Source organism: Seriola lalandi, unplaced genomic scaffold (assembly GCF_002814215.2).
Source record: "Seriola lalandi dorsalis isolate HSWRI2012SDOR001 ecotype SW California unplaced genomic scaffold, Sedor1 jcf7180002054417, whole genome shotgun sequence".
NCBI classification, from domain to species: Eukaryota; Metazoa; Chordata; class Actinopteri; order Carangiformes; family Carangidae; genus Seriola; species Seriola lalandi.
In genome coordinates, this window is record NW_019524970.1 from 464,239 (window position 1) to 471,618 (window position 7,380).

Below are 7,380 nucleotides of genomic sequence, written 5' to 3' on the forward strand. Positions count from 1 at the left end.
ACCTTTCCTTCAAACACTGTATGTGAAGCTTGGCTTGTTGAAACTCGTCTCCTGTGTAGGTGGAAAACTTTCTCCGTGTGCCCACAGACGTTTCGAGCGTTGAAAAGAACGGCTGTTTTTCTCTCCGCAGCTGTATCTGGGCCACAAGAGCTGAGCAGATAAAGAGGGGCTGAGATCTCATTTTAAATCCCTGAGTCATTATTTTACTTTGACACTCTGCGATAAAAGAATATCAGTGTATATATGTGACTGCAATTTCTTTTCTAGCATCTAATTTCTGCCTCTGATTTCCCTCATGGAGGACTCTAAATGAGACACGAGCGCCTCTTCTTTTCCATATCTTCTTTGCCTTGAGGGTCTGTTTGAACTACGTCAATACAAACTTTGACTAAGTGAGATAGACACGCGCTATCAGCTCTTCTGTTGATGGGGAAGCTGCATCTTCTGTTGTGTTAACGCACCAAATCCCGCTCCAAGGCATGCGGCAGGAAAGCCCACAAACTGCAACACGTGTTGTGAGTTTCTCCTGCTAACGCCACAGATCATCAGCCATATACTTGGGGGGTACCTCCTGAATGAAATGTAAACATTATATTTTAGCCAAGCTTCTTATTGTGTGGTTATCCCATTGCTGTTGTCAATATCACTGTTGACACTGAAGCCTAGTGCATCCTGACTGTATACCTACCTGTGATCATGCTGGTCATCAAGGGACATGACAAGCAAATTTAGAAAATGTGTTTTATTTTGCCATCTGCTGTTCATCTTTGGCTACTGTGGAGCTGACGGATGGCGTCACGCTGATGCTTTTCAAAGTGCATCGTTTTGTTCTGTTCTGTTCTCTCCAGCGCTGTATGTGACATATATGAAATTGGATTTATTATTTAATCACTGACACTGTATTTTTTTTAGTTGAGCTAGTAGAGACAGAGAGTAGTGGTTTCACTTGCAGCTACACAAACACTCGTACTTTACATAAAAGTTCAAAGTGAGCCTGTTTGTCAGGAGTGTCGTCGTCGTGGTGGAAATCTGTGTGAGCGGGAGAATCACCAGGAGTTCAGATGTCTCGGGCAGAAGGATTTATTGTGAGCTTTGGCACCAAGGAGAAAATGATGAGCAGTACAAAGCCAGCATGTGAATCAGAGTAGTGCTACACCAATTTACCAAGGATATCTCGTCCAGCAGGGCATATAAAACCCAGTATAACGTGTCCTTATCTAACTATTGTTAAGTGTGTCTTTTGCCTTTTGTCATTCTCCACTCATACTTGTCTGGAACCGTCAATAAAGCTATGCTTGTCCCTACATTCTTGTATGAAGACCTTGGTTACCGTAGCTACGGAGGAAAAAGTTGGGTCCATCTAGACTCAGAAGCTGAACAGTGAACCAGTCACTCTCACTATGATGTCTTTTTGGCCATAAGGAAGGAAAATTCCTTGCAGCATTGACCACTTGGAATCCCACTGCAGATGTGTGCATATAGTCTAGACACTGTAAAGTAGTACTTTATCTTTATCTTCGCCTGGATGCTACCACACATCACATCGTGTCAAGTTAAATTCAGACCTTTAAATCAGATGTAAACCCAACAAAGTTTGGCGTTAAAGCAAGCTTTGATGAATAAGGGCAACCCTTTTACAGCAAACAGATCATTTCTGTAACAGCCACACTTGCATCATATATTACATCACATTTGATTTAAGCCATCAAAAGCCTCATACGTCTGCGGGTTTTCAAAGTCAGCCCCCCCCCCCCCCCCCCCCCCCAATCCTTTATAGAATCAGATTGGTTGTTATTTGATCACTTATTTGAAGGGTAAAGACAAGTTCATGGAAAATAACAAGAAACTGCTGTAAAACAGCAGCTTGCAATGTCTCTGTCACTTCTGTTTTGTCAAACCCAACAAAACATAACAGAGTATAAAAGGTTGTGATATACATTATCTAATTAGGTTTTTCTGTATATTGCATAGTGCTGTCAACTGGGCTAAAGTAAGCCTGAAACTACGAAATCTGCCACTCAACCCAAGAAAAACCAAACGAGGCATTGCTGACAAAAGCAAGTTGTTGTTGTAAGCACTTTACATATGATTATATTCAAGGCATTTGAATGGGGTTTTCCACTTGAGTGGCAGTGGTTTGGACTCTAATTTTACAAATGGATTGGCGCCCATTGTACAGCTTAAGACAAAAAGCTCTGTTTCAATGCTGATAATCCAGCTTGGCACTTAGCAGACTGTATATAAATCTCTAATGCTGTCTTTCTCTGTATATAATTTTTTCCTGGCTTTTCTTTATTTCTCAGTCAGATTTCACTATATCGGAGCTCAACAAATCCACGTAGCGTCAAAACTGTACAGACAGACAATAATTTTCTCTTTGTTTCCCGTCCAAAAATGTTATCAACCCTGCTTGTTTCTCACAAATTACATGAAAGGCTTGTGCGAGTAGTTTCTCTACCCCAGATCTCACGGGGGAAAAACTCACACTCTGCACACTGAGCACACAGGAGGCTATAGGATGAGAAGCTGAGCTTAGCTGGGACAGCTTTGAAGTGAGAGATGCAGTATGAGGTTATTATACCTTCAGCCCTTCCGAGAGATGCCCAGATGCCCAGCAATATATTGCATTTGGCACCATGATGACTGTCAAGTATGCCTGTGCCATTTTTTTAATTTAGTTTCCTTAGCATTTATGAGTTCAGGACAAAATTCTTACCTTGATATTGGCAGGAGTCAGTTACAGTGTAGATGCTACAGTGTGACCTAGTTTGCATGGGACAAGATACAGATTATTATTTGCATATATTATGCATCATGTTACATCCACAGCATCAGAATTCAAAAGTTTACCCCCATTTAAAAGTTACCATAATGCAGACATTCAGCATGTCTCTGCCCTAAAAACAAAACTATTTGCCTCCTTTTCCAAAGGGTCCAGTTTTCCTTATCTGATGCAGCTCCCGCACTGATCCAAACATAATGCATTTTCCCAGTCCAGAGAATCTGCACACTGCACAGCAAACAGATAAATATTTGATAGGCCAGCCTTCTGTCCCATCTCCCCATGGCGGCAGCTACAGTGGGCATGAGAGCACCAGAGGATGCGAGTGCCATGTCAGTCTTTGGGAATCAAAGCCCATGTGGGGACAAAGTCTGCCCTGCTCACCTGTGGACGCCTCTCCGGCTGGTGCTGGCAGCGCCTGTTTGCCTGGCTACAAGCACCGCACAGATGCCAGGGCATAACAGATGAATAAACACAAAGACCCGGAACAATTACAAGGGGTTGCTGCCCTTTCCTGATAAAACAGAGCAACCCTTTCAGAGCAGAGGATGCAGGGTAGTCTGTTATTCAGAGATGGTAAAGAGTGGCCTGTAGTACACTGGACAAGGATGTGTTGAAGGTGAGAGACAGAGGTTATGAGCAATGTGAAGTGAAGACTAGTTGGTAGGTGTTTGTCATGGCTTCTCTGCCCACTGGCGACATTATATTTGTTTACTACACAAAACTGTTTGCTTGGTCTGAATAAACTGGCAAAAAGCGAATAAAGAAATGAGCACTGTCCATATCTCGCCTATGTGTGCAAAGGGTGATTTACATAAAGCTATTTGAAGTCTCCCTCATTGTATGATAGGTGTTACTGTCAGCACAGTAGAGAAGGTGCCATTAGAAACACTGAATTGGTCATAATAACCCTTCTTTGTTACTGTGTAAATGCTTTCTATCACTCTGTTTCTCTCTTTCTCTCTCACTTCTTTTCTTTTCTACCAATCAATACCTTGTTAGTACTTTAATAACACACTAATGTAAGGCCTGGACTAAGTAGTATTTGCAAATAATCCTCAGAGTTTGCTTTAGCTTGCAGGGCACAACGGGAGTCGGTGTGCTTCAGTTTGCAGCATACAGTGTACAATAAGTCACAGAAGATTGAAAGAATCACTGAAAAGCATTTGAAAGTCAAATGAGTACACTTCTCTGTGATTGGTTGAATTGTTCTGGACTCCGAATAATGCAAACTAGTTTGCAAACACTACATGAGCCAGGTCTAAAAAAAAGTACTTAACTTACATGGTCATTTGAAGAGTTTGTATAAATAGTAAACCATAAGCATACAGTAATTGTAATGAAAAGACAACATGTAAATTCTACTGGGTCAACCACTATTTTCATGCAGTGGCCCGCTAAGAAAAAAAAATATGAAAAAAGGTTGTATTTTAACTGTTCTGGTCTGTGAATCTATGATGCTTTTGCTCTGTATATTTGGAGAATAAAAATGATGTTTGAGTTTGTGTGTATTTTGCACTGTTGTTTGTCAGTGAGAATGGATGAGCAGATTGAGTGAGATTCACATGGGATGCTTTTACCACTACATGAACATATAATTTGCTCAGAAGCACGATAGAATGTTGGTGGTTAATTAACAGTTATGTTCACTAACTATGAGCCTTCACAATCAGTTTTGGTCAGTGGTTTTTCTGAGAGGGAGTTACTAGTTGTTCACATTAGAAATGTTATGTTTGCTGTGCAAATAGTTCTTTTTAACAATAGCTTTTTCTTTCTGTTTGTTTGTTTTCTTTGGGCTTTTCTGCTGTTTTCTTTGTCAAAATTCACTGATAAAAAAAACAAAAAAAACAACCTTAAAATAAAATTGTTGTTATTGTCACAACAAAATGTACAATGCTCAGTGGGAAATGTAAATTATTAATAATCCAAGTCAGACATTCTACGACACCGTAAGGGGGAGGAGAAGAGGGCAGGTAATATGCACTTTCCAACTGTGCATCATATCCATATACATGACGACAACAACAACAAAATACAACCTTCCAAATGAATCTACTTTGCTGAATTCAGCATTTGCCCCATCTATGTTTTCCCCCAGTGTGATCTAGGTCTCGGTTTGAAACAAAATACAGCTCCATACAGCTTTTTGTGATTTGCACTGATTACATCATATAAGACATAGAGAACGAGGAAGAAACTAAAAGGATGCTAAATAAGGGGTTGTAGAATTAACAATAACACAATCCTATTTACAGCAACAGCCTGTAGGTGTAGGGGCGCGAGAACAGAGACAGTCACACAGTCACATGCCTGATCCACCAATACACACACACACACACACACACACACACACACACACAGTAGCAACACCTCGCTGTCGTACAGCTACTATTTTGCGCCTGGCTCAAGTGCACTTTCACAGTATTTGTTGAGAGCGGGCAGACTGCTGTTTATTCTCTTCCCCCTCTGATATTTTCCGAGGCAGTCAGCAGATTCACACCATTACATTTACATGCAGCTCTTTAATCCATTAATAGGACCATTGCAGTCTTACTCCAAATTAAATGAACTCACATAAACACCTTAGCTTGTCTCAAGTACTGGCTCCAATCCTGCAGGACTGGAACTTAAAAGTGATTTGAATTCCCTCATGCATAGAGTCAATACAATGCGAGGGCAATTACTCTTTAGCTGGATTAATCCACTTGCAGTCTGTATGGAAACGTAGCTTTCTTGAAGGAACAATTCTCTGATTTTGTGAACGCTGTGGGGCTTAGAAGAGGAAATAAATAAAGCATTTCACTGCCGCACATAGGAGACAGACAAAGGAGTCGCTACAGTGCCTACATAAGGTTACCTCAAAGCAAGTGCTACAACCAGTCTGGTCTTGATATTGAGAATCCATCTGCTAACAACATGATTTCCCTGGAAGAGCTTCCCCTGCTGAATATAAAGTGCCTATGTTTTGCAAACATTATACAAATAGCGCCATTTGTGAATTTGTGATGGATTTGACTAATCACAGAGATCCAGCTCATTACTAAACAGATCTAGGCCAGACATTTGCTTGCAGTATCACTTTAAACCCCTCTCTTCAGAACTAGTTATTGGAAAGCACTAATCAGTCATTCCTGCTTCTCCTGACAAAGTATGAAGCTCGCCTCACTCTCCGTGGGCCTCACCTCTTCCAAGTGATACAGTATTGTTCCAAAATGACTCATAAACGACTCTGCATTCTTTCAAATGAGCAGTTACGACAGGCTACTCTGTCATGAATTACCTTGGCGGATAATTGCATCTGGAATCCAATTTAACAAAGGCACAAATTTGGAGAGAATGGCAGACTAAGCGTTTGGTGCACCGACGCACTCCATTACAAAATTATCTACAGGCAGGTATTTACATGGTGTGAGGGGGGAAAAAAGTGGTCGGGGGCTGCTGCGTGAACAGCCTGAGCACACGTGAAATCCCTTCAACGAAACAAACATGTATTTGCCAAGATTATCATTCTGTTGTGTGTCTCAAACTGTAAACCACATATAATAAATAGCTGGAAAGTGAGTTGATTGACATTTTGAAGCATAACTCCACGCTGCTGCTTCCTTGATGCAATTGCCTATGAAATGTCTCCTTTATAGTCATGTGTTTTATTATGGATACCTGTATCAGCAGAGAACTCACTCAACCAAAAACCCGTCTTTGAGAGAAACATGAAATAAAAAATAAAAAACAAAAATTTCCCCTGCTAACTGCACATCAGGTAGGAGGAGGAGCAAGTGTAAAGAAAACACTTTCAGAATTTGTTTATGAGAATCATTATTTCAAGGTACTGCAGTTTGGAATGTCAGGTCTCCGCAGCACACTTGGACGTGGCTTTGATTGGCGACTTTGTAAATCTTTCATACCGGGCAGGTTTGTAGCGTTTGAGCTGACATAGCCTCTAGATGCCTCCACTCAGCAGGACTGCATTATTTAAATCAGTGGAGGTGGTTCTGTCTGCGAATCAGCCACCCAGTCCTGTGAGCGCTGCACATATGTGAACTGCCCCTGCTTTCCAAATGATAGATATTTGAAAACATAGCAAAGTATGCTCCTGTTTATGGAGCCATTTAATTATGATAAGTGTATAAATCCTGACAAGAAGGCTGTTATTTAATAAAATAGCTGCTCTGACCAGCTATACACAGGAACATATGATTATATGTCGTTTAAAAAAAATATTCAAAGATAAATTATATTTTATCTTGCTGTATATATTTCACTCTAAAAAAATAACTCCAAATAAAAATCTGTTACATTTACTAAGCAAACCTGCAGGTGTACATTGCAAACAAAACAGTAAAACGATTCCACTCTGCAAACAGACATCCATCCTTGGATTTGTCCTCACCCTTTAGATTTTCTTCCTTTTCTTTTCTTCCGCAAAGTTTCCCAAACAAGATGCTTAGTCCACAGTTGAATTACTATTAAAGACCTGCTCCCCGCCAGCTCCTGGGGGGTAAATAAAACAGAAAATCTCATGGCCTTGTGAGGGCACTGAAAATCGACCGAGGTGGCACAATGTTTTTTCTGGCGCAGGAACGTGGATTTAAAGTTGG